Source organism: Palaemon carinicauda, chromosome 1 (assembly GCF_036898095.1).
Source record: "Palaemon carinicauda isolate YSFRI2023 chromosome 1, ASM3689809v2, whole genome shotgun sequence".
NCBI lineage: Eukaryota > Metazoa > Arthropoda > Malacostraca > Decapoda > Palaemonidae > Palaemon > Palaemon carinicauda.
In genome coordinates, this window is record NC_090725.1 from 133,430,792 (window position 1) to 133,458,524 (window position 27,733).

General features: G+C 47.1%; 1 protein-coding gene and 1 pseudogene across 1 annotated transcript in view; both read left to right on the forward strand.

Annotated features, from left to right (window-relative positions):
• Positions 1 to 27,733, forward strand: part of LOC137651725 (uncharacterized) — a 90,210-nt gene that overhangs the window by 57,368 nt on the left and 5,109 nt on the right. The window lies entirely within an intron of this gene.
• Positions 9,487 to 9,605, forward strand: LOC137659379 (5S ribosomal RNA; annotated as a pseudogene).

Genomic DNA, 27,733 nt, shown 5'->3' on the forward strand with positions numbered 1-27,733 from the left:
CCCACTACCTGCAGGACGTGACCCACAGGAACCTCGATACGTTTTCTATCGGCCCTGTGGTGGCTGCACAACAGCTGGTCTAACCTCAGGCTCCTTTATGGACAAGTAGCAGTGGGTTGAGGGCGTTGTTACCCGGTTTTAGTCTGCGTGAATGAAAGAGTATGTCTGACCCTTACTTCTTTCTTCATTCTCTCCTCTCTTGGGGAAGCAGCATCCTGGTCCTCGCATAGCTGACCTCGACCTCTGCAGGTAACCCATGCTTCCTTGTGGTCCTAGTATTAAGCTTAATACTGTTGCGTCCCCCATACCCTGACGAGGTGGTATTGGGAACGTCCTATCCTAGATTCCTATCTAAAGGTCTCAAGGTCAACTTCATAGGACGAGTCACACCTTCCTCCACACACAACTTATGTAGGCCACTCGTTCCTAGCGAAGCAAGGAACTTGTGAGGTGCAGGGGCTCCTTCTCTCAAGTGCTACTCACTGAGGGATTGAGTCCCCGGGCAAAGCCGAAGTCAGTAAGGCTGGGGACTTTCCACCCTTCCTAAGGGGTAAGTCACCCAATGTAAATAGCGTGGTTTGTATTTCGGTTACGGAACAAATGACAAATTCGGAGATAATTTGTATTTTTCCTAACCATACAAACCTTAGCTATTTACATATATTTGCCCGCCATCCCTGGCTCCCAAGTCAAGTCCTACCTCTAAGTGAAGTGAAGCAAATCACCGGTGTGAGGGGGGGGGGGGAGGGGTAGCAAGCTACCCTTCCCCTACCCCCCCCCCCCCCCGCTAACTAGCGCGGGGGTAATTAACCCTCGCTAAAAACTATTGGCTCGTCATTTCAGCTACGCTAAAAGGTAAACCCAATGTAAATAGCTAAGGTTTGTATGGTTGGGAAAAATACAAATTATCTCCGAATTTGTCATTTTAATGTGGTGATGCTTTTGACATAGGCTACGCATTACTGTATACAAATGCTTAGAAATGTCATATAAAAATCTATTGTAATTAGTCTGAACACATTGGCTAGGTAATGAGTTTAATAGTTACTATGTTTATCTTTATAAGATTCAAATAATAGTTAGTATGTTATCAATATGATTATAATCAGCCAAAAGTGGGATAACCTGGCTCCCACTAGTGTCTGGAGGTTGCAGGTCTCACCTTCTTGATTTGGGTTGCTGTCTTGAGAATCTGCGAGCTTGACCTCCAGCAGCAATTCTCTCAGTTCCCCTCCAAGGGGCTCTCCCACGAAAGGGCTGGCGAGTGGGAGGAGCTTCCTTCTGCTTCCTTGCTAAAAAGCTAGCCGGGAGGACTTTCTTAGCAGTCCTAGAGATAAGGTCTTGCGTAGCCTATTGTGCCAGAGCTGCCGACAAGTCTTTCACTAAGTCAGGAGGGAAAAGATGATTACCCAAAGGCGAAAATAAAAGTTCAGATCTCTGAGCAAGGGTCAAACCTGAAGATAGGAAGGAACATAGCATAGCCCTCTTTTTAAGAACTCCTGCCATGAAGGCGTAAAGTTCGACGGAGCCATCCCTCACGGCCTTATCAAGACAGGTAATCAGATGCATCTGAGCCTCGTTCTTTGGGTCTGTGGCCTCTGCGAGAGCTCCGAGAGTCCAGTCCATAAAGCTGAAGACTTCTATCGTCCTGAAAATGCCCTTCAGCAAATGGTCCATCTCAGAAGTGGACCACATAATCAACGACTTGCTCATGGCTGACCTGCGTGAGGCGTCGAGAGTGGAGCCAAATGGGGGCGGACTCCTGGACAATCAATGTCCTCAAGGAGGGATACAAGATCCCCTTCCTGAGAATGCCTCCCATGTCGTCATAACCCTTAGAGTTGACAACCTACTCAGGGAACAAGGCAGCAGCTCTTCAAGAGCAAGTCAACCTAATGCTGTCGATATCAGCCATAGAAGTGGTAGAGGACACCTCTTCGGAGGGGTTTTACAACAGACTTTTCCTAGTTCCGAAGAACTCGGGGGTATGGAGACCTGTTCTGGACGTCAGTCCCTTGAACAAGTTCGTCAGCAAAGTAAAATTTGCCATGGAAACTTCTGCGTCAGTCCTTGCAGGCACCAGACAGGGAGACTGGATGGTGTCATTGGATCTGCAGGACGCGTATTTCCACATCCCAATACACCCGAACCACAGAAAATTTCTAAGGTTCGTGTTCCTCAAAACCCCTTATCAGTTCAAAGCACTTTGTTTTGGACTGAGCACGGCTCCCTACGTTTTTACCCGAGTGGTTGCCAATGTAGCTCGATGGCTTCTCCTAGATGGAGTAAGGATATCTTTTTACCTGGACGACTGGCTACTCAGAGCAGAATCACAAGAAAAGTGTCTGGAGGCTCTTCAAATGACAATGTCCTTAACGCAACAGTTAGGTCTGATGGTGAACCTGGCCAAATCTCAACTGACACCCTCACAGAATATCATTTATCTGGGGATGAAAATTCACTCAGCGGTTTTTCAGGCTTTTCCAGCTCCGAAACGCATTCTAGATTGCCTAGTAAAGGTGCGACATTTCCTAGACATTGGGTCCTGCTCGGTGAGAGAATGGATGAGTCTCCTGGGCACCCTCTCATCGATCGAACAGTTCCTTTCCCTAGGAAGACTTCATTTATGGCCTCTTCATTTTGATCTGGCAAAGTTTTGGACGAGAGGTCAGAGTCTGTCTAGAAAAGTGGGTGCCGATTCCTCTGTGGATCAGGAATCACTTGAGTTGGTGGGACGATGCCAACAAACTCCAGGAAGGCTTCGAACTGTATCAGAGGAACCCCGACCTAGTGTTGTACTCTGACGCCTCAGACATGGGGTGGGGTGCAACACTTGGGAAGGCCGAGATATCGGGTCTGTGAGTAGAGTCTCAGAGGAAATGGCACATAAATATCAAGGAGCTAGTGGCCATTCACCTAACCCTCATATTCTTTCAGAAGGAAGTTCAAGGAAGATTGGTTCAGATCAATGCAGACAACACCACTGCGTTGGCTTACATAAAAAAGCAGGGAGGCACTCGTTCGGACTCACTTTACGAGGCTGCGAGAGATCTACTACTGTGGGCGAAGGCGAGGGACATAACCCTGATAACTCGCTTCATAGAAGTGGAAAAGAACGTCAGGGCGGATCTTCTCAGCAGAGGAAGGCAAGTTCTAACTACAGAGTGGACCCTACATCACGAGGTGTACACCAACCTTTGGATCTTGTGGGGACAACCCTCGATAGACCTCTTCACTACACAAATGACAAAGAGGTTGCCAGTGTATTGCTCTCCAGTCCCAGACCAGGAAGCAGCTGCAGTGGACGCATTTTTCTTGGACTGGGAGGGTCTAAACGTGTATGCTTTTCCTCCATTCAAGATTCTAGACAGAGTCCTGAAAAAGTTCAGGGAATTGCCCAACGCCCGCATGACCTTGATAGCTCCGTTTTGGCCCATGAGACCTTGGGTTGCGGAAGTGATGGAGTGGCTGGTAGATACCCCTAGAACGTTACCAAATCGGAGCGATCTACTCAAACAGCCACACTTAGAGAGGTACCATCATAATCTCCCCGCTCCCAATCTGACTGCCTTTCGACTATCAAAAAGCTGGCAAGAGCGAAGGGCTTTTCAAGGGATGCTGCACGAGCTATCGCGAGAGCTAGAAGGACATCCACTATTAGAGTTTATCAATCCAAGTGGGACGTATGTAGAGTATGGTGCAGGAATAACAAACTTTCCTCTACCAGTACCTCTATAGCCCATATAGCAGATATTTTGTTGTATCTGCAAACAAAAGAGAAGCTGGCTGTGCCTACCATCAAGGGTTACCGCAGCATGCTAGCCTCCGTCTTTCGTCACCGACACATTGACGTGTCAGGTAACAAGGATCTCTCAGATCTCATTAGATCTTTTGAGACTACTAAGAGAAGGGACAATCCAACCCCCTCTTGGAACCTGGATGTAGTCCTGTCCTTTTTAACCTCAAGTAGGTTTGAACCCTTTGACAAGACTTCTTGGAAGTATCTTACCAAAGAGACTCTTTTCCTAGTTGCATTGGCTACAGCCAAAAGGGTAGGAGAGTTACAAGCCATCAGCAAGAAGGTGGGCTTTAATGGAGACAATGCAACTTTGCTCCCTTCAGCTGGGCTTTCTCGCGAAAAACGAGAATCCTTCTCGACCCTGGCCTAGATCTTTTACTATCCCAGGGCTATCTCACTTAGTTGGATGGGAGAAGGAGAGAGGCCTTTGTCCAGTGAGAGCTCTGAAATTTTATCTGCACACGTCCAAAAACCTGAGAGGACAAACAGACCACCTCTGGTGCTCAGTTAAAAAACCCTCTTTGCCGTTATCAAAGAATGCCCTAGCTTTTTTCATTAAGGATCTGATAAGGGAAGCTCACCAGAATTGTGAGGAAAGAAGTTTCCCAATCCTTAAGGTGAAACCACATGAGGTTAGAGCTGTTGCAACTTCTATGGCTTACAAGCACAATAAGTCAATGAAGTCAATCCTGGAGGCTACTTTCTGGCGAAGTAAATCAATCTTCGCAGACTGTTATCTCAAAGATGTCCAGACCCAGTATGAGGATTGCTGTTCCCTGGGTCTGTACGTTACCTCCAGCGTCGTAGTTGGAGAATGGTGTACTGCCTCTTCCCTATAACCTGTTTTATATATACCCTTGCCTTTTTCTTCTACTTGTGTTCACAGGTTGTCTGTGAAGGTTGTTGCAGCCTTCCATAGTCTGGGATGCAAGTCAAGTTAGTTTTTTATGGTTTGTGTTTTTAATTTTGGAGTAGGTGGTCAGAATCAGTATCCATGGCTATGCCAGGTTAGCAAGGGTGGAGATCTAGCCACGCTAAGGTCAAGGACCTTGTGGCAGCCCCACAGAGACTTTTACAGCCCCCTGGGTGGATTGCTGAGTCTCTTAAGGAATACAGGCGAAATGAGGCAGGATAACCTTGAAGCCAGCTTCCTTATCAGGTAAGAACCAGATTATTGGTATTACTAAGTGTAGCTATTAATGATTATACGAATTTCCGATGGGATGAGGTTTTCTACCCGCCACCAATGGTGTCAATCAGCTATATATATGTAACTACCAGGGAAGTTACATATTTAAAAATGGTTTGTTCCGTAACCGAAATACAAACCACGCTATTTACATTGGGTTTACCTTTTAGCGCAGCTGAAATGGCGAGCCATTAGAATTTAACGAGGATGTATTACCCCCGTGCTAGTTAGCTAAGTCAGGAGTGGAGTGGTAGCTAGCTACCCCTCCCCCCCTCACACACAGATGAATGCTCACTTTCACTTTTGGCTCGGACAGTGACAGACGTCTCTGTCTTGGTCCTCTCTTGGCAGCCATTGTTTGTTTTGTCTTTACTTAATCGCTTACTTTTCTTTTACTCAATATATATGTAAACATGTTTTCATGTTTGTTTATATATTTGAGTATAGAAATCAGTAAGTTTCTTTTTCAGAGTTGTGTGTGTAGTGTACGATATCTACGTGGAGTCCTCGGCAGTTAGTCCACCACGGCGTAATTTTATGGGTTGCGATCGAGTTTGACTTCGGTCTTTTTCTCTCTCTCTCTCTCTTGAGGTCGTTCACCCTTTTTACTACGTGTTACTACACCCTTGTAGCTTCCTTTCCGTGTGGGGGGGGGGGGGTTGCTACGCCATACGTTTGTCTCAATTAGTTTATGAATCTAATTGTAGTTGTTAATTTTTCAACTTGTAGAACGATTCCTTTCGGGGTTTTTGTTCTTTCTTTAGTGTTCATTCATTTTTAAATTACATAATTACATAGTTTCATAATTATAATTGTTATAATTCTGTTTTGGTTACAGCTCTCCTTCCGTGAGTGTAAGTGGTTGTGAGGGCACGTGCCTGTTGTGTAATTCTTGTTTCCTTTCCCTCGGGATTCCTCTTCGGAGCCTTCCCGGGGGAATGAATGTGTACTAATGATTTTTGTTTTATTTTTTTTACAGTTACCGATCTAGTTCGTTTCTGTAATATGGAAACGGTGTGAGCTGTCTTGTTGGTCCTGGGGATTCGGCTGTTGCTGCCTCCCCCCTTGTATTTTCATCAGGGGCGTGTCTACTTCTACTGGAAGTACTCCTGTGACGACGGACAGCTCTCCAGTTCATTTTAGAACTCTCAGGAGGCTTGCCTCCTTGGGCGGGTAACTTTCCTTCCGAGGGAAGTTTTTCCTGTCCAGGCTTGAGTTTTTCGGCTTCTGGGGGGTTCTTCTCTTGCCTTTTTTTCGTGCGACTATGCTCTTGGTGCTGAGCGGTCACACCTGCAGTTTCGCTCAAGGGGCTGGGCAACTGCAGGAGCCCCTCTTCGGAGGATTTCTCCTTTTAGGTCACTGGCTGACCAGTCTCTTCTACGAAGTGTTTCTCTTTCGTTCGCGAGAGAGTACACTCATAGAGACTTCTCTTCGGAGGATTCTTCTGCTGCTGTTGCTGTTGGCCTCCTACGCCGTAAGGCCCACCGTCCGCCTCGTCGTAAGGGCCTCTCATCTCCATATAAGGGTGCTAAGAGGCGCCTTTTTGAATCTCCGTTTGCAGCCTACAACTCCTTCTTCTTGGTACAGAATGACAGCAGTCTGATCTCGTCTTCCGACGGGCAACGGTCTTCCCGACGGACAACGGTCTTCCAACGGACATCAGTCTCCCGGCGAACAGGCAACGGTCTTCCGATGGACATCTGTCTCCCGACGGACAACGTTCCCTTCGGGGCAAAGGGTTGCCTCCCACGGGGGTTCATCCCTTGCGTGTCAGGGTTCCCCTGCGCGCCCTTCTGCTGTGTTCTCTCCTGCTCCTGCTCAGTGTTAGCGCACAGGCGCTCTCCTATTCAACAGCGTTCTACACGTCAGCGATCACCTGTCTCTCGGCGATCTCCGGATCGCCCGCGTGTGTTACAGCCGGCGCGCCAACGTTCTCCAATGCTTCTGAAGGAACATGGTTCGTCAGCTACTAGCTCGCCATCGTGCGATCGCCCACCTACGCATGCTGCTCGCCATCGCGCGATCGCCCACCTGCGCATGCTGCTCGCCATCGCGCGATCGCCCGCCTGCGCATGCTGCTCGCCATCGCGCGATCGCTCACCTGCGCATGCTGCTCGCCATCGCTCACCTGCGCATGCTGCTCGCCATCGCTCACCTGCGCATGCTGCTCGCCATCACGCGATCGCTCACCTGCGCATGCTGCTCGCCATCGCTCACCTGCGCATGCTGCTCGCCATCGCTCGCCAAAGCGTCGACATGCCACAACGCGCCATTGCCAACCTGCGCGTCAGCGCTCACCAGCTCACTACCGATCGCCTGTTGATCCACATCGCCAGCGGTCTTCCTCGCCATCGCGCTAACGCATGCGTTCGCCGCCTCGGACTCGCGCTCACTCACCTGCCCACCCTCGCGACCGCTCGCTTGCGCGCCCGCGCGACCGTTCGCCTGCGCGCCCGCGCGCCCGTTCGCCTGCGCGCCCACACGCCCGCGTGCCCGCGCGTTCACACGCATGCGCGTCCGCACACATGCTCTCCAATGTTCGTCCGCGCGCGAACCAACGGTATTCCATCGCGCGGACGGACGGTGTTCCGGCGAGCGAACCTACGGTGTTCCGTCGCGCGAACCGACGGTGTTCCGTCGCGCGAACCGACGGTGTTCCGTCGCGCGAACCGACGGTGTTCCGTCGCGCGAACCGACGGTGTTCCGTCGCGCGAACCGACGGTGTTCCGTCGCACGAACCGACAGTGTTTCTTCGCACGAACGTCGGCTTAATTCTTGCAGTATCCATTGCTCGTCTATGGGTTATCGCTCGCCGACCACCAGCTCTCGCCCTTCCTACCACGCTCGCCCTCCTTCTGCGCTCCTTCGCTCACCTTCGTTTGCGTTCCTGCGTGACCGCGCATGGGCGCTTCCACGTTCGCCCACGCGCAAATCTTTGAATTACCATCGCGCGAGCTCCAGGGAGATTGTGACCACGATTCCCATTGGGGTTTTCGCAGCATGGCCAGCCTGGCGAGTCCTTCTGGAGCGTATTTCCAGAACACGGCCTCACCCCGTAAACGCAGAGCATGGCACTTGCAAGAATAGGAAGAAACTTCAGGGAGGTCTGAGCAACACTCCTCTTTCCAGAACCTGGGTTAACCCTTCCCCGTCATTCCCTGGAAGGATTTTTGGCGTGGGGGCTTTCCGTTCGAGATTTCTCCATCGGCCAAGGGGTGACTGCTTACCCCTTCCTCTGGGGGCTTACCAGGTCCTTTCCCTCCTCGGTTACGGCCCGAGGTTTGGTTCAAGGAAGCTACAGGAAGATCATGGGTACTTTCCTCCTCTCGGGCTCAGGCACCTTGGCCTTTCGTCGTTAAGTATCTAACTTGCGGACAAGCTCGATGTTGTACCATCTGGACGCGCTGACTGAGGGCTTCCTTCGGGTGTCTCATCTGTGGAGGTTGACAACCTCAGACACCCTTCCATCCTTGAGAAGAGTTTGTTTGTGCCCAAGGACAGAGACTTAGACAGCGGCTGTGCGGAGGAAATCGACTTTCGTTTTCACTCGTCCAAGGTCCTTTCTTCCAGACTCTGCAGGGCTCCAGCGCCTTTTTCTTTCAACCACGTCGGCCTAAGTTATCGGTTACGACAACTGAGACAAGGTGTCCAATTGCAGTTTCCTCCTGTCAGGAACAGATGGCACGGGAGGCTCCCCCGGGGGGGCATAGTCCTAAAAGGAGCGGCAGAGTTCACGAACTCTAGGATTGCAGGTTTCTCGCTGGGAGGATGCTTAAGGTTACTCATCCGGATGACAGCTTCCCGATGCCCATTCCCGCATGATCTCTGTGATCAGCCAAGGATATCGCGCCTGCCGTCTCTGTCAGCGAATTCAGTGTCTCTGAACCTCTTTGCCATAGCGTCGGCAAGAGTTGCCCGGTTGGGCAGAATGATCCATACCTTAGGCGAAGATCCTCCACAGGATCTTCGACGGCTTCACCCCAGGCCTCTTCAGTCGATCCTTTCTTGTAAGGAAGGATCTGAGAGGGGAGTTCCGTAGTCGACCTCTCAGCCCTGATCAAGTTTGTCGAACAGACTTCGGCCAGCGTAGAACAGCAGAATCGATCAGACTGGTAACGAGGCGACAGGACTCCTTAAACCCTGGATCGGAAGGACGGGTACTTTCAGTTTCCATTCCATCCATCTTCCAGGGAGCTCGTCGAATTCAGCCTAGACTGCAAGTATTCCTGCTTATGATGCAGGGTGGCTATCTCGCCGTGGCATAGCAGGTTTTTTTCCCACAGAGAACTCTCCGTACTTTCCCCATGGCCGCTCAGGTGCAGGCTTCCGCCCCCTTTGCTTTTTGGAGGGCTGGTCAACTCCGGTAGGCTCGGGTTCGACCTTCTTCAGCGCCGGGACAAGCTTCCGGATGCTTACCATGAGTGTGGGTTCATGGTATTTTGCTTGGATCCTTCTCTTCTTCTGCCTCAACATCTGGAGTATCTGGCCATGATATTGAGTCAACGGCCTTACCACGTTGGAAACCCCGCTTCTCGTCCGTCCAGCGAGTTTAAACAACGTCGGTTCTGGTCGGTACTTGGATGGGTGACCACCTGGGAACGCCAGATTCTGTTGCCATATCCTCCGAGCCTTCCTTTCAGTTGACTGTGGCAAGACTGAGGAGAGTTGCAGTACCTGTTCTCAGTCAAGCAGAGCTTTCAGCCCTACCTTGGAACGTTTCCTAGTTCTCCTTTCCTCATTGACCCGTCTATAGTCCGAACGGTCGCCTCAGGATAAGTTCCATGCGGGGCGGTCCAAGTTCTGGTGGTTTCAGGCAACGTTTAACTGGACTTCCTGGCTCCTATGGGACCAGTGGAGCTATTAGACCTGCAATGGGTGTTGACCTATGGAATCTCTTGATGGTAGTGGATATTCTCGTCCTTTCCCCACATTCTTGATGCTGTTCTCGGACTCGTCAAAGGAAAGGGGGGGGGGGGGGGCATGTTCCGGTCCAGGCCTATGGTCAAGACCTGAAGGATACCTCTCCATCATTCAGGCAGGCTTAGGGGCCGTAGTCTGGCCCCTCTACAGATCCTACAGCTCCTGCCGAGTCGCTCCGTGCGCGTCGACTTCATGATTCTGGCGTGTTCTAACCAGCAGGGGATGCATTTTCACACCTTCACATCTTGCAGTAGAGATACCAGGATGATTGAGATACTCTCAATACCACCATCGGCGCTCTCATTCCAGGCAGAGGAATGTTCTCTCCGACTATCCGAGCAGAGCCTCGTAGAGAGAGTGTACCTGGGGGTCTTTGACCTTGAGTAACCAGCAAGTCCTGGTCTGGGGGACCTGATCGCGACAGCTTGGAACCTCAAGCTTCCGCTGTTCTTCCCCCCCAGTCTCAAACCCCGAGACTCTGGCAAGATGCATTCCGGTGATGGTGGGACAACTTCGACGCCTGCGTCTTCCCTCCTTTTTGTCTGTGGACAATGGGTCTCAACAAGACCAGGTTGTCTGTCAACCTTTCAATGGGAGAGCTCCACTGGGACTATGCGCAGAACGGTTTCTGGACCCTCTGCTTCCCCTGACGGAACTCCCGGGAGAGCTTCTCTCACGGCGCAGACTACTTAAGCAACCACACTGCAACATCTCTCCCGAACCGGGGCGTCGCTTCGGCTTCATGCCTGGAGACACTACGCCGCCTCCTCAAAAAGAGACAACCCGCTACAGTCGCGGTACGGAAGTCGCGTCATCTGCAATAGTCATCCGCAGGGGTCTTCCAGGCAAAGTGAAGAGTCTTCGGTGGTTGGTACCGTGGGAGATATACCTCTTCCCTTGAGGCCTCTTCTCCAGCAATAATGAAGCCTGTCGCTCAGCCTTTCCCTGACCTTCAGGCTTAAAGGAATAACTTTTTCCTGCCCGCTGGATCTTTCCTCGCTCATGCGAAGCTACGATCGTTCCTGCCCTAGTCGGAGGAAGACCTCCAACTTGGAGCATGGCTCTGACTTTTTAGTCCCTTAAGAGATCTTCTCAAGACCCTTTACGACAGGCCTCGCATTGTATTCCGCCTTGGGTCTCCTGCTCACTCTGGCCACGGCCAGTGTGTAAGCAATCTTCTTGGTCTCGTACGACTCCGCCCTTTCTAAGGAAGAGGGGAAGGCAACATTCAGGTTCGCTCCTGAGTTGTTGGCTAGACTCAGAATCTGGGGGTCCCGGCCCTTCGGTCCAATCCCTTCAAGATTTTGAGTCTCCATTCTGTATCTGATGTCCCAAGACCTTCTCTTTCTTGACAGTAAAGGAATCGAGAGGTTAGCTTTGGGAACAGCTGCAGTTTGTCCTCAGTTGCAGCCGATTTGGGAGCACAAGGAGGACACGGGGGAGAGTCACCAGTATACCTCTTCAGCCCGGACTCAAGGACATTCATCTCGACCTGTCTCCAGACCCTCCCCCGTCACGTCGCGCTACAGCACGATGTTGGATACATCGCAACGTCCCTCGCCTTCGAGTAATACTACTCTGTGACGCAGGTGCTACAAGCTGGAGTCTGGAAGCGTCTAATGACCTTCGCAGCCCGCTTCCTGCAGGGCGTGACCCACAGGAGTTTCGATACGTTTTCTATCGCTCTGTGGTGGCTACACAACAGCTGGTCTAACCTCAGGCTCCTTTTTGGACAGGTAGCAGAAGGTTGAGGGCATTGTTATCAGGTTTTAGTCTGCATGAACGAAAGAAGTATGTCTGGCCCTTATTTCTTTCTTCATCATCCCCTCTACGGGGAAGCAGCATCCTGGTCTCTGCATAGCTGACCTCGAACCTCTGCAGGTAAACCATGCTTCCTTGTGTTCCGAGTATTGAGTCAATACTGTCGCGTCCCCCATACCCTGACGAGGTGGTATTGGGAACGTCCTAACCCAGTGTTCCTTCTGGAACTCCAGGTCAACTGCCTAGGACGGGTCACACTTCTTCCTTCACACACAAGCTTATGTAGGCCACACGGTTCCTTGCGGAGCAAGGAACTTGTGAGGTGCAGGGACTCCTTTTCTCGAGTGCGACTCACTCGGATTCTGAGTCCCCGGGTAAAGCCAAAGCCAGTATGGCTGGGGACTTTCCACCCTACCTAATGGGTAAGTCACCCAATGTAAATAGCGTGGTTTGTATTTCGGTTACGGAACAAATGACAAATTCGAAGATAATTTGTATTTTTCCTAACCATACAAACCTTAGCTATTTACACATATTTGCCCGCCAGCCCTGTCCCCCAAGACAAGTCCTACCTCTAAGTGAAAGTGAGCATTCATCTGTGTGTGAGGGGGGGAGGGGTAGCTAGCTACCACTCCCCTAACCCCCCGCTAACTAGCGCGGGGGTAATACACTCTCGTTAAATTCTAATGGCTCGCCATTTCAGCTGCTCTAAAAGGTAAACCCAATGTAAATAGCTAAGGTTTGTATGGTTAGGAAAAATACAAGTTATCTTGGAATTTGTCATATTTTTATTATAAAATTAATTTTTAAATATACTTACCTAGTAGTTACATATATAAAAGGGCCCTCATGGAATTTCTGAGGAATGTTGGGAATGGTTCTAGTAACCTATGAGAGATGGCACTCATGTATGACCACCTACTGCCATGGCGGCGATTGCCGCGAAATTTGAATTTCTGTCGTGCACGCGACAAAAGGTGGGATTTAAGCTATATATATGTAACTACCAGGTAAGTATATTTAAAAATTAATTGTTCCAACACGGAGTACTTACCTCAAACTACTTTCTTAGGAGTATCTGGGATCTCCTCCCAACCGACCAGAGTTTTGTGTAGTTTACCCTACTCCCGTTTTCTATGCGGGGTAACCTCTGGCGGAGTGATACGCGCCCAGAGACGACCCGGGGTCAGAGAGCATGCTTGCTCAGGTCTCGATCTCCAGTAAGTTTCTGGTCGCGTCGCGGATAACATCCCGACGCTCTCTCTTACCCAGTGCGACCCTTTGTGTCTCACGCGGTTCCCACGTGGTCCCTTTGTGCTCTTCCTTATCCTTTTCCCTCTGTGTTCCTGTGTCTCGCAGTGCCTTACTAGTGCATTATGGAGCATCCCCGTCGTTGCCCTGGGCCTATGGCCGGTAAACCGTGTGGCGCCTTCCTCTCTAAGCCTGAAGTTGACCCGCACTCCTTGTGTTCTTCGTGTAGGGGCAGTGTGTGTTCCCCTACAGCCACATGTCCGGAATGCGAGTCCTGGAACGAGGTGCAGTGGGTGCGCTACGGCACCAAGAAGAAGTCCTCTAGGAGATCGCCTAAGAAACTGAACGTCTCTTCGCCTCTTGCTTCGCCCGGCGTTTCTTCGGACAGAGTCTCTCTGCCGCCTTCTCCTACCCAGTGTAGGGGACGAGGTAAGTCAGTTGCAGGGAAGAGGCCTGTGGCCCTTCCCCAGGAGTCCGATTTACCTGATAGTGGGATTGTGTCATCGATCCAGGCAAGTGGGGGGACGGGAGTGTGTTCGGGGGACGGAGCCCTGGTGCAAGCAGGGCCCGTCTCGTCGGACGATCCTATGTGGGGTAAAACTGCTGCAGCCTCTTCTCCCGCCTCTTGGGCATGTATTTCAGGTGCGTCAGCAGCCGAGGGGGCCGCCAAGAAGGAAGACCCTTCAGATCATCCTTGGGGATGGAAGAGGAGTTTGAGACCTGGTTCCCCAGCGAGGAGCTCCCCCACTCCCCTCCAGCGCCTTCAGCTACTTTCCCGTCCGTCTTCCTGGAGCCTTCGTCGCCGACCGAACACCGTGTGGACCCACCAGCAACGCGGCACGACTCAGGCCCTTCAGTGAGGTCCTACAGGTCTTCAGGCTCCTCGGTCGAGGCCTAATCCTACTCCTCGGAAGACGGAGCCCCAAGGGACCATAGGAGACGGCGAGATATGTCCGGCAGGAGACGGTCTCGCTCACGATCCCGTTCCAGATCCCGCCACATGGGTAGGCGCTCTAGATCCCCCAGGAAGAAGTATAGGAGAAGCGACTCGCCGGAGGAAGAATGGGTGGGGGTCGTCATCCCACGTAGCCAACTCCTGGAGGCGTCAGCAGTCCCGAGCACCTCGGGATGGCTCCCTAGGGCCTGTTAGCCAGCGAGATTTGTCACCAGCAGCAGATATGATCGACGGAGGGAGTCGTCTCTTCAGGCCCCAAGGGACAGGCATAGGTCTGCGAAGGTTCCAACTCCATCCGCGCAGCGGAGAGAGTCGCCCCTTCGGTCTGGCAGCCGCGTCCCAGCCTCAAAATCTTCGACGAGTCATCCGGAACGAGAGAGACTCCTTCACTCTACGGGCAAGCCCGCAGACCCCTGGACCTCCGGAAGAAGAGAGAAGACCAGGACGGAGGCCTCTGTCCCTGCAGCGATGCCCGTCCTACACCCTGAACCGCCGAGACTGGACCACTCCAGGAAGATGCCTCCACCCCATGCGGCTCCCCCTGTCAGAGGTCCTCCGTCACGAGCAGCGGAGCGTCCAACGGAGAATGTAGATGACGGTGTAGAAGGTTCGGCAGTGGAAGTTTCGGCCTACAGGAGGGTGATAGGCCTCATTAGGCGTTACCACAGGCTGGACGAACCTGAGCCCTCCACTGACGAAGTCTGGTTCTCGAGCCTCAGTAGGTTGGTGAATGCACCTGTGCAACAGAGGCCCTCACTAGCCCTTCCTTTGGCTAGGGATGTTAGGCTGGGTATGGCGCACGTTGACAGGATCGTGGCCAACCACGTGGAAGCTCCCAAGAGCCAGAGCGCCTCCAAACTTCTACAGGGCCTGAAGACCCAGAGCTGATTCTACCTTCCCGAAGGACACCGCGCGGGTCCCTGTACGGTGGAGCCAGCAGTCGCCATCCTGGGACAAGGAGCAGCAGAGGAGAGGGCTACCACTGCCCCGGTTTGTTTCTCCCCTTTGGAAACGTCCATGATGGAGGAGCTGGCCAAGGACCTGGTGCACGTATCATCGTGGCTAGATTGGTGGGCCTCCACGCTGGTGGGGTTTCAGTCCTCGCACGACCTCGCAGTCCCGGAGAACCAGGCCTTGCTGAAGGAGCTGATTAGCTCGGAAGGTAAGGCCCTAAAGTTCCTCTCCTACCAGTCCATCGCGCAGGCCGCCAATTGGATACTGCGGAAGAGGGACACTGTGCTCAGCAAGCTCGTCAGGAGGCTCCCGGACAGAGAAGCGAGGTCCCTAAGGATCCTGCCCCTGTGGGACGACTCAGTGTTCCCCCTGAAGGCGGTGGAGGAGACGGTAGAGAGGGTCAGGAAGCTAAAGGATGCGGGAGAACCCAGACCCTCTCCAGCGAGAAGACCTGCCCATAGAAGGACACCCTTCGACGTCTCTCTCCCTCTTCGTGCCTCACCTAGCCAGCCCAGGAGAGACGCCCCTACGACGACTTGTCATCAGCCTTCACAGCCCCCCCGTAGAGGAACACCTGCTGCGCAGTCAGCCTTCAGGTCTTCCTATTCGGCCGCCAGAAGAGGTTGTTCAGGCCGCGCCTCTCGAAGGAGATAGGGAGAGAGGCCCCCTACTCCTGCCGAAGACTCAGGTGGGGGGATGCCTCAAACGTTCTTGGCAAGCATGGCGAGACCACGGAGCAGATCCGTGGACCGTAACAGTTCTGAAAGAAGGGTACAGGTTGCCCTTCCTGGCGGACCCCCCACCTCTGATACCAGATCTGCAGGCGGAATAGTTGGCACCCAAAGACCCCTTGAGAAGGACGGCCCTACAAGAAGAGGTCTCTGCGATGCTGGCGAAAGGGGCAATAGAACCAGTCAAGAACCCGGGTCCAGGGTTCTACAGCAGACTCTTCCTGGTGGAGAAAGAAACAGGGGGCTGGAGACCAGTCATAGACCTCTCAGCCCTCAACAGGTTCGTGTGCAAGACCGACTTCAAGATGGACACTCAGCCTGGGCACACGAACAGGGTATCTGCCTGATTCGGTACCTGGACGACTGGTTGTGGCTTTCAGTCTCAGTGGAAGTACTGAGGGAGCAAGGCGCGAAGCTCCTGCAGTTCTGCAACGTCCTGGGTATCATCATCAACCTGGAGAAGTCCCAACTGATAACCTCCACCAGGATGAACTACCTCGGGATGATCCTGGACTCCCGGTTGACGAGAGCCTTCCCTTCCGCGGAGAGACTGGACAACTTGCACCAGATCCTCCGGCCCTTCCTGTCGGACCAGCCCAGGAGAGCCAAGGACTGGCAGAGACTGATAGGCCACCCCGTGTCGTTAGAGAAGCTAGTCCCACAGGGGAGACTCAAACTCAGGAGAGTACATTGGAACCTGAAGGAGACCTGGAACCAAAGAGACTCCCCGCACAAGGTGGTCTCGATGTCCAGGGAGACGAAAGAAGTCCTAGAGTGGTGGCACGACAGATCGAACACCCTCAAGGGGATGCCCTTCACAGCCGAAGATGCTCCTGTTCACGGACGCATCCAAGGAGAGTTGGGGTGCTCATCTCCTCGACAGCACAGCAAGAGGAAGATGGTTAGCCGAAGAGAAGAACCTGCACATAAACGTGCTAGAAATGATGGCAGTGCGAAGAGCGTGCCTAGAGTTCGTCCATCGGCTCCGGGGGAAACACCGTGGCACTGATGTGCGACAACGCCACGGTGGTGGCCTACATAAAGAAGCAAGGAGGACTGAAATCAAAGGAGCTGTGTGACCTCACGTTGGAGTTTCTGGAATGGGCCGAAATAGAGCAGATCAAGATTTCGGCCAGATTCATCCCAGAGAAGAGAAACGTACTGGCCAACGGCCTCAGCAGAATGGGTCAAGTGGTAGGGTCCGAGTGGTCCTTGCACCCGGAAGTGGCCAAGAATCCCATTCTCCCATTCAGAAGTGGGGCTCGCCAGTGATAGACCTCTTCGCCACGAGACTGAACGCACAGCTCCCCGTGTTTTGTTCTTCTGTGCCAGATCCGGAGGTGGCATTCGAGGACGCCTTCCAACACCCTTGGGACAACCTCGACGTTTACGCCTTCCCTCCCTTCGGGATGCTCAGGCAAGTCCTCAACAGGGTGAGGAGAGCAGACAACCTGTGGATAATTTTGGTAGCGCCCTGGTGCCCGGAGAGGGAGTGGTTCGCGGATCTAAAGGAACTGGCGCGCCTTCCACCTTGGCCCCTTCCGGACAGACTAGACCTTCTCCGGCAACCGCACTTTCAAAGGTTCCACGAAAACCCTCGGTCCCTCCGCCTTCACGCGTGGAGGTTATCGAGCGTCTCCTGAGGAAGGAAGGGTATTCGGCGAAGACGGCAACAAGGATGTCAGGGTACCTGAGACGTTCGTCAGCCGCAGTATACCAGGCAAAATGGGCTACCTTCACTAAGTGGTGCGTCTCGAAGAACATCAAGCCGTTGCAGGTCTCCATCCCGGAGATAGCGTACTTCCTAGTCTATCTCAGGGACGAGGTGAATATGTCCATCCCAGCCATGAAAGGAGTCCGGGCTGCCCTGGGACAAGTCTTCCTCCTGAAGGGCATCGACCTGGGTACATTCAGACACATCTCGATGCTCATCAAGAGCTTCGAGCAATCGTGCCCCCCTCAGGCCGGTAGGGTGCCCCAGTGGGACGTGGCTAGAGTCCTGAAGATGCTGTCAGAACCTCCCTTTGAACCCCTAAAGGACATCTTGGACGGAGAGCTCACCCTCAAGACAGTTTTTCTGTTAGCACTGGCATCAGCAAAACGGGTAGGGGAGATTCATGGACTGTCGTACGAGGTGTCACACTCGAAGGGTTGGCGTGAAGCTACCTTCAGGTTCGTACCATCCTTCGTGGCCAAGACCCAGAATCCAGCAGTCTGGGACCCCAGGTTTGAAGGATTCTCAGTGCCGGCAATCCCTCGTTTGGACAACCCGAGGGACTTGCTTCTGTGCCCTGTCAGAGTGGTACGGAAGTACTTAGAGAGGACAGCCAGACTTCGACCCGAAATCAAGAGTCTGTTCGTCTCCTCAGGACTAGTAAAGAAGCCAATCTCCAAGAATACGATCTCCTTCTGGCTATGGCAGGTGATCATGAGGGCCTACAGTAGTGCAGGGGTTCCTCTTCTGGGGAAGCCTAGACCCTACGACATCAGAGGGCTTAATACTTTGTTGGCCTTTGAGAAGAACATGGCAGTCGGCCAAATCCTGAGGGCAGGTACATGTGTAATATTTAGAATAGTAATATTACATGTTTAAAACAAATGACGTAATATGTCATGTTGGTTGGAAGAGCTGGCCGTGAGATTTGCTATGGTCAACTCAAATTGTGTACAGGATGTAAGATGCTAAGTTGTCATTCTTTCTTAGTGCCAACACATTAACTCTTCGTGTGAAAGTTTGTGACGTCACCGGATGCAGGTGTCTTCCGATTCCGTCACGTGTCTAAAGTAAACCAAGCATACGATATCTGTGATATCGATAGTTTAGTCAGTTCTTATCTAAACTTCACCAGAATTGGTCATGTGGACCAACACAGCTTCCTCCAGTGATGGAGATGTTTAACTCAGTTGTTTATATACAATAAAACTTAAAACCACCAAGATGTGTTCAATAAACCATCTAAATACATCTGAAAACAACTCATACTCAAATGTGTGCTTAAGACAGTAGCACACCAATAAATGGTGGCAGCGATTAAACTCAAAGACAGCGGTTATGCTCTAAGAATTAGAGATATATCTTCAAGACTTCAACATAAAAGCTGTGAAACCAGAGAATGATCTTCAAGACTTCAAAATAAAACTATCTACAAGAATCTACAATTTTGACTAAGTCCAACGAAAATGCTAACACCAACATATGTTAGTATACAAATAGAATCTTCAATCAACATCCTAGGAAACCCAAGGACTGGCATTCAACTATTGCAAAACATATCCAGGAAGACCTACATTCTACAAGAAACTAGAACGAGACATCGCTAACAAAACATCAAGAGAGAGAGAGAGAGAGAGACGACTCGACTTCATATATAAGCTAAGTACAAAGATTTTGTATTCATTTCAGTTTGTACAGTGAAGTGTAGTTATCACAAGTCGTTAGTCAATTATTACTGGGGTGAGTGAATTCCTAAACTTTGTTATAAGAAACTCCGAATTCTCATTTAGAATTTTTCTTTCTTTGTGCTAATTCCTTTTTCTTTCATAAACTCTTGGGGGGAAATGTATTGGGATTAGTAACATTGTTGGGGGAATTTTATTATACATATGCGTTTACGCAGTGGGCGTCTGTACTCATATAGATATTTTGATAGGATTGAAAGGGGTCAAAGAGATAGAAAAAAAAAGAATACAGCAGTCATGGCTCCTCCTGTCAGCCCTACCCCTGGACCTAGTGGTGTAGGCCAGGCTAATCCTCCTCCAATTGTGACGCTTGTAAATGCCAGGTCAGCAATCCTTCCTTTTCAAGGCCGTGTCAACGGGTTCTTGCCACAAAATGTGGAGTCATGGATTTCATCCGTTGATGCCCATTTAAATGCCAAACAAATCGTAGATCCTTTTGTACAATTACAAGAAGCTAAAAGTTTTATAGATTTTTCTAAGGGGGATGCGAGTGCGTATTTAAGAGGTGTTTCATTTCAGGAAGCAGTTACTTGGGATGATTTCAAAGTTAGGTTACGCGCGATCTATGGGGGTGAAGAAGCTTTGGATGTAGTGTTAACGTTACGAAATACACTTAATCAAGCCACTATGAATCGGCTTAATGTTGTTGAGAGAGCAGCTCTCATAGCTGATAGGCTTAACGAATATCAGGACATTTTAGGTAATTCCACTTGGGTTACTAACGATAATATCTCCGTGAAAGATTTTTTACGATTAATGTATTTAACTTGCATGACACTTATGTTGCCTGAAGCTTTAGTGCGGTGCTTTGATAAGAAGTTAATGCCTGCAAGTACGGAATTGGATGTCTATAAACAGATAAAGAAGCACATGTCCAAGTGTCCAGATCTCGATCCCGTGTTAACTCAAGTTTTTGCTAAGAATGAAACAAAACCACAAACAGTGAACGTAATTAATAATCCAGTAGCGGGAGTGACGTGTTACAACTGCAAACGTCAAGGTCACATAAGCGCAGACTGTAGAACGAAATTTTGTTCAGTTCACAACACAGGATCACATTCTTATAGTCAATGTTACGCGCGTAAGACACAACAATATCCTAGAAATACACAGTCAATTCCACAGTCAGTTCCATATGGAAATAAAAAGAAAAATCCTCATTTTAACAATAAGAAGAAACAACAAAATGTCAATGCAGTTCAGAGTCCGAAACAAACAAACACTTCTTCAAATATCGCTGAGCCTGGGCCGTCAAACCAGACCTCGCAAAGTCAGCCTAATTTTCAGAATGTGCAGAGCAAAGCAAATACCACATAGTTAACTCTAGAGGGGAAGAGAGTGATGTTGGGTCAAGGTCATTTATGTCAACATCAATAGTATTGAATAATCAATTTAATGTTTTATCAGATAATTGTGAGACAATAGATTTTCCTATGAAACACACGGCCGAATTAAGTAAAACAGTGCATGCTCCCGTAGATTTGCAACGAATTCATACAATAATAAGCCAAAATGAGTTACGGCCAACCTTATATGCTGTAAATTTAGAACACAAATCCTTTACGTTATTTTTTGACTCTGGTAGTCCACGTAATATTATGGATTTGAAGACGCATCATTTGTTGTTTTCGAACTTTCCGATTGAAAAATCAGGAATCAGACTTTCAGGTATAGGAAATAATGAATTAAACGTCATAGGCATAACTCATGTTCAGTTCAGAGTCGGTAATCGCACGTTTGCCGATACATTTGTTGTTGTGAAAAACATTAATATGTATCCAGCTGTAATTATAGGATACCCATCTATGGGAAATCAAAACATTATCTTAGCTCCTGCAAAGCACGGCGTGTATATCAAAGGGAAATTCTATAAGTCTTCTAATACTTTAAAGTCAGTTTTGGATAAAAAGGAGACGACAAATGTAACCGTAACGTACGTTGAAGAACCAATAACTTGTCTCACTAATAAAGAAATAATACACGCGACCCAGCAGAATTCTCGTTCACCCGTAATATCATCTTGCACGCAATACAGTATATCGAACCAAACATACCTTCGAATTTAATAGTGCAAATAAAGAAAACACTACCGGGATCTGAAATATTAATCCTTTCCGATACTTTGAAAACCAACGGATTGTCTGTCACACAAGCTATTTATACAGTAGGCTCACATCAGCAATGTAATATCGAAGTCTGTAATCATTTAAATAACACTTTAGTAATTCACAAAAATCAACATATCTTGGATGTAGAAGTTTATAAACATCGTATTCTTACCGTTGCTGAAATCAATCACTCTCAATCAGTTGCGGATGAATCCCTTTTACGATCTATTAAAAATAAAATCAGTAAGGACATTCAAGACGAAGAAATTCAGCAGAAAATTTTTGAACTTTTAAATAAATATACAGATGTCTTTTCCACTACGGATGGATCCTTAGGGAAAACAGATGTGATCGAGCATCAAATAAGGTTAAAAGACAAACAGAAAATTATATATGTACCCTCGTACAGACTCCCTATGAAATTCCAGAATGAAATAAATGATGAAGTAGGTAAAATGTTAGAGGAAGGAGTCATTAGAAAATCAAATAGCCCTTATAATTTTCCTTTAATAGTTGTACCGAAAAAAGATCGAACATGGCGTATCTGCGTCGACTTTCGTCGTCTAAACGAGGAAACGATCCCTGATCGATTCCCAGTGCCATGTACTGACGATATTTTGTCTTTGTTAGGTCAGAATAAATATTTTACCAGTTTGGACTTACTTAAAGGCTTTCACCAGATATCATTAGAAGAAGATAGTATCCCATACACAGCCTTCAGCACAGCCAGGGGACATTATGAATTTTTACGGATGCCTTTTGGTTTACGTTGTGCTCCTATAACATTTACAAGAATGATTAACATAGTGTTTGGAGACTTGTTAGGGGATATATTGCATGCCTATATGGATGATCTTGTAATCTTTTCCAACACCTTAGAGGAACATCTACGTAAGTTAGAACTAGTACTACAGAGATTTAGACAACATAACTTAAGGGTAAAGATTAGTAAGTGTGAATTTTTCAAAACAGAATTGATATATTTGGGTTTCATGGTGTCAAGCCAAGGTCTTAAAGTAGTCCATGATAAGGTGTCGGCTATACGTAATTTTCCCATACCTACTAATGTCAAGGGAATACAGCAATTTCTGGGTTGTAGTGGATATTACAGGCGTTTTATACGCAACTATTCAATAATAGCCGCTCCTTTAACTGATCTTACGAAGAAGGGCGTAGATTTCATATGGTCTGAGCAACATCAACAGGCGTTTAATACTTTGAAAGATGAACTGTGTAGTTCTCCTATCTTAAAATTTCCTGACTTCGGTAAGGAATTCTTCATTGCAACAGACGCCTCAGACTTAGGAGTAGGAGGGGTATTGCTTCAGCAATATGATAAACAGTTTTTCCCGATAGCTTTCTATTCTCGAAAATTGAGAACTTCCGAAAGTAAGTATGCAGTAATAGACAAGGAAGGACTAGCTATTGTTAATTCGCTAGTGCATTTTAAGTTCATAATTTACGGTTATCCCGTTAAGGTTCTTACTGACCATAAACCACTAACAGAGTTCTTTAAAGGCTTCAATCACAGCCCTAAACGAACTCGGTGGCATTTAATCATTCAAGATTTTGGCGCAAGAATCGGGTATTTACCTGGGAAAGCAAATATCATTGCGGATGCATTATCACGCAACCCCGTGTCATCTTGTACGGAGTCTTTAGCTGAATTAATAGATATATCAACATCCATGCCTATTGTAAAAACAATATCTGAACAAGAAGATTTAGGCTGGAGTGCTGAATTGTTACAGACTGAGCAAAGAAAAGATCAGAAAATAGAAACAATTATAAATGCTTTGAAAGGCAATCATAAAGAAAAAGAATATATAAAGTATAAGCAGCAGAATTATGTAATCAAAGATAATATTCTGTGTAGGACTGTGACAAGGAAAACCCGCAATACACCACATGTAACTAACGACCAGGTAGTAGTACCAAACTCACTTGTTTCCACTGTCCTGAATTGGTTGCATTCAAATCCATTACATGGACACCCTGGGTTCTCATTAATGTCACAGAAAGCCAAATCATTGTTTTATTGGCATACAATGCTTACAGATATAAAAAGACACATAGCTAATTGTCGCACATGTCAGGAAAACAAAGGGCATACGAAAACACCTGTTAGCTTAGGAGCTTATCCTGTTCCCAATCAACTCTTTGAAAGAATACATTTAGATTTGTTAACAGGATTTTACGAGTCAGACAGAGGGAATAAGCACCTCTTAGTAATTATAGATGCTTTAACTCGATATACAGAACTAATAGCGCTTAAAACTAAAACTGCGATTGAATGCGCTAGGAAGTTTTACGAGTGTTACATTTGTAAACATGGAATTCCACACATGATAATCTCAGACTCGGGTGGTGAATTTAATAATCACTTTCTTACCTCATTGTGTGAATTCCTCAACATAAAGAAGATCAATACCATGATATATCACCCAGAGTCTAATGGGCTAGTGGAAAGAGCAAATAGGAAGATATTAAATATATTGAGGGTAACACTAGGGGGATCAGACCCCAACTGGGATATTGCAATACCGGCGGCACTGAGTACTCTGAATCATTCATATCATATATCAATTAAAATGTCACCGCATGAAGCATTGTATGGTACCCCAGTTAGAACACCTTTCCATGTACTAACGCCTACAACTAATCTATCAAATCCTTTAAAAGAATGTATAAATGCAAGTATAAGTCGATATGATATCCTTCGAAAGAATTTAGAAGAATCACAAATCATAATGAAAAGGAATCATGATAAAATAGCGAAACCAACTAAAACATATACCGTGGGTGATAACATCTATATTCAAATCAATGTCAGAAAAGGGCTCAACTATAAACTAACACCTAAGTTTGAAGGCCCATTTAACATTTTGGAAATATTAACGGCCAATAGGTTTAGAATTCAAAACGTAGCCCAACCCACGGATGAGAGAATAGTACCATTGTCTCACATAAGAAATTAAAAAGAAGTGTGGAAAAATTTTAATTTTTGTAACTAAAAAGTTTTCTTTTTAATACAGGAGTAATTACATATATTTTTTCTCGTTACAGGTTTCCAAGATGAATTTTTTGTTGTTGGGAGTGATATTGTTCGCTCAGACATTTTTTTCGTATGGGATGAGTTCTAAGACTAAGAATATATATTTTAAATATGGCAATATAGTTGAAAGACAAGAAGACATTTTTATTACATCAACCAACGTAATTGTCGAAGTGCATATGCAAGCAATTTTTCTTCAAGAGAATGATGTCACTAGCTTAAGAACCGCCATTTCAAGGTTTTCTGCATCATTGGATGAGTTGCATAGGAGACATTTTCATTTGACTACTAAGAGTTTGCTTGGATCAACATTTAAAGTTGCAGAGATGCTATCTGATGACTTAAAAAATAAGACTGGAGAGACAGGATCTTTGGCTTATGACCTTTTGATGTGGACTGTAGGACACGAACAAAAAGAAAGACGGAATCCGTTCATTTATGCTGCATTAAGCATCTTTGGGTCTGTTGCAAGTTTAGGTTTAGGACTTTCCAATCGTCTTAAAATTAGTAATCAAAATAAGAAAATTGAGTTCTTGACTCATAAAGATGAATTGATTATGTCAGAACTAAGGGATCAGTTAGCTTCAATCAATAAAATTATGGATTTGTTAAATGAACATTCAGATAATATCGTTCAAATTATGGAAGTACAGGATTTGTTAGCAACATTAACGTATTATGATTCAAAGATAGATCACATACATAACAGAATTGCACATTTCATTGAGAAATCCAAGGATTATGTAGAAGCTATCACGTTAGCAACTAAAGGTGTATTGTCGCCCCATTTGTTGCCTATACGTTACTTAAAATTGGTTCTGGAGAACACTAGGGATAAACTAGGCTATGTTCCTTTGTTAGACGAACATAGGTTAGAATTTTATTACAGCCTAATTACAGTAAACGTAGATAATAACAAGGTTAGGATTACAATTCCCTTTGATTCTTCTGATGCCTGGCAATCTTACAGGATATCACCATTTCCGACTTTCATGACGAATCACTCAAATCCAGTAATATCCAGTTTGACTGGACACGTATTGATTTCCCCAGACAAGGAAACATATACGGTCATTAAAGACTTAAATCAATTAACTCACTGTTCAGACGCAATGGATAGAAAAATATGTACAGCTGACTCATTTGAATTCCGTAAAAACTTGATGGGTTCATGCGAGTTAGGTATAGTGCTAGACGGTGCTCTCTCCCATACAAGTGAAAATTGTCTGGATAAGCTTTATCCCTTTGACAATAAAGAATTCAATTGCAGACTAAATAATGGCTCGTGGATACGATACGACAAGGACGGCTTCAATGTATCATGCCCTGACGGATCCACATCATTCAACCACATCTTCGTCGCAGCAGATGGCTGTATCGGGACTTCCCCGAATTCCATGGTGACTGGCCTACGGACAATCATCAGAGAACGAGCTTACTTCGCGAACTTCACGTGGACCTCTACAACGCCCGCACTTCCTCTCCCCTATAAAGGAAGTATGGCGAAACACTTAATGAAACTTACCGAAAAGGACCACCTGTCGCCGACTTACAAAGAGATTCTTCACCCCATAATACTGGCTAGTTTGTGTTTCACGGTGATGATATTTATCGCCGTGAACATCCTTGTTTGGCGTAGGTTACGGCACAGCAAGCAGCTACAAAGGAATGAGTTGCATAGCCCTGACAATACCCCTTACTTGATCCAGTTCAAAGCTGTATGAGTGGCCACCTCATTCGCTAAGGGAGTAATTTGTCAGGATGATGTTTGTATGAAAAGCTGACTAGTACGCTAGTAATATGTAATTAAAGAAATTCTCTACATTTGCATTGTTAAAAATACATTTAAAAAAAACATTTAAAAAAGTAAATAAAATAAAAAAGGATATAAATCATTTTTTCTCTCGGCATCTAATAAAAATATATAAGCCGGAATGTTAAAAAAGAAAAGAGAAAAAAAAAAAAGAAAAAAATATATAAGATATATAACAGAATCTATGGGCATCTAATAAAATGTATCAGCCCTATATATAAATATATATATATATATATATGTACGAAACCGTGGTACGTGTACGTACCAGGAATTTGTATTTGTGCACTAAAAATTGAGTATCTTGTTTCTGACAAAGGTAACAATTATTCTTTATCAAGTTACCGAATCATTTGTAAGTCAGAATTTGTTTTGTTTTTTGGTACCATGTAATCATTTGCTAGCAATGTACCATATATATGATCTTGGTTTTATCATGCATTTTTCTTTTTGCTTTGGTAATATCTTTTTTGTATGCATTATTGTTATTAGTTTTGATGTGCCTATTTGGACATTCGTCCTCAGTTGGATATAGCTAGTTTTGGACAATGAATGATAAGTATGTCCAGTCACACCTAATAACCATGTTTCGGCTTGTTGTTAAATTTTTGTAAAAAAAAATTGAGATAGCTGGCCGAGCTTATGTAATATTTAGAATAGTAATATTACATGTTTAAAACAAATGACGTAATATGTCATGTTGGTTGGAAGAGCTGGCCGTGAGATTTGCTATGGTCAACTCAAATTGTGTACAGGATGTAAGATGCTAAGTTGTCATTCTTTCTTAGTGTCAACACATTAACTCTTCGTGTGAAAGTTTGTGACGTCACCGGATGCAGGTGTCTTCCGATTCCGTCACGTGTCTAAAGTAAACCAAGCATACGATATCTGTGATATCGATAGTTTAGTCAGTTCTTATCTAAACTTCACCAGAATTGGTCATGTGGACCAACACAGCTTCCTCCAGTGATGGAGATGTTTAACTCAGTTGTTTATATACAATAAAACTTAAAACCACCAAGATGTGTTCAATAAACCATCTAAATACATCTGAAAACAACTCATACTCAAATGTGTGCTTAAGACAGTAGCACACCAATACATGGGCTAGTCAGTCAACCTTCACAGCTCACTACTTGAAGGAGTGTTCGAGGAGATCCCTAAACGGATTCTCTCTCGGTCCCGTCATTTCCGCGCTTCAAAAGATTTAAAGGTGTAGCCCTAGGGAAAACCACGGGCAGTAAGTCCAAGAGACACAGGTTCCTTCCTTACCCCCTTTTTTTCCCCTATTATCTTCCCTCAAATGACCCTAAAATCCTTTAGCTGCCATGGGATACACCGTCAGTGAATGAATACGTCTCCAAGGATTTTTACAGAGGTGAGTTACTTAGACACTAAGATAGTTTTTTGGGTAGTTTTCCCTATTTCTCGTGTTTTCTCTTGGGGGCCAGCAGAACCTAGCCTCCTATCTAGGTTCCCCTTTTTCTCTCCTCATCACGGTCTCTGGGTCATGTGGGACACTCCCACCTCCTAAGGTATAAGTCTCCTAAGAAAGTAGTTCGAGGTAAGTACTCCGTGTTGGAACAAATCACAACTTTTAAGTAATTTGTATTTTTCCTAACAGTACTTACCTCGAACTACTTTCGGGTTATGGCCCGCCCATCCTACCCCGAGTGCCTTACAGGACTTAGTAGAAACCTATCTGTCAAAAACTTACTGGAGATCGAGACCTGAGCAA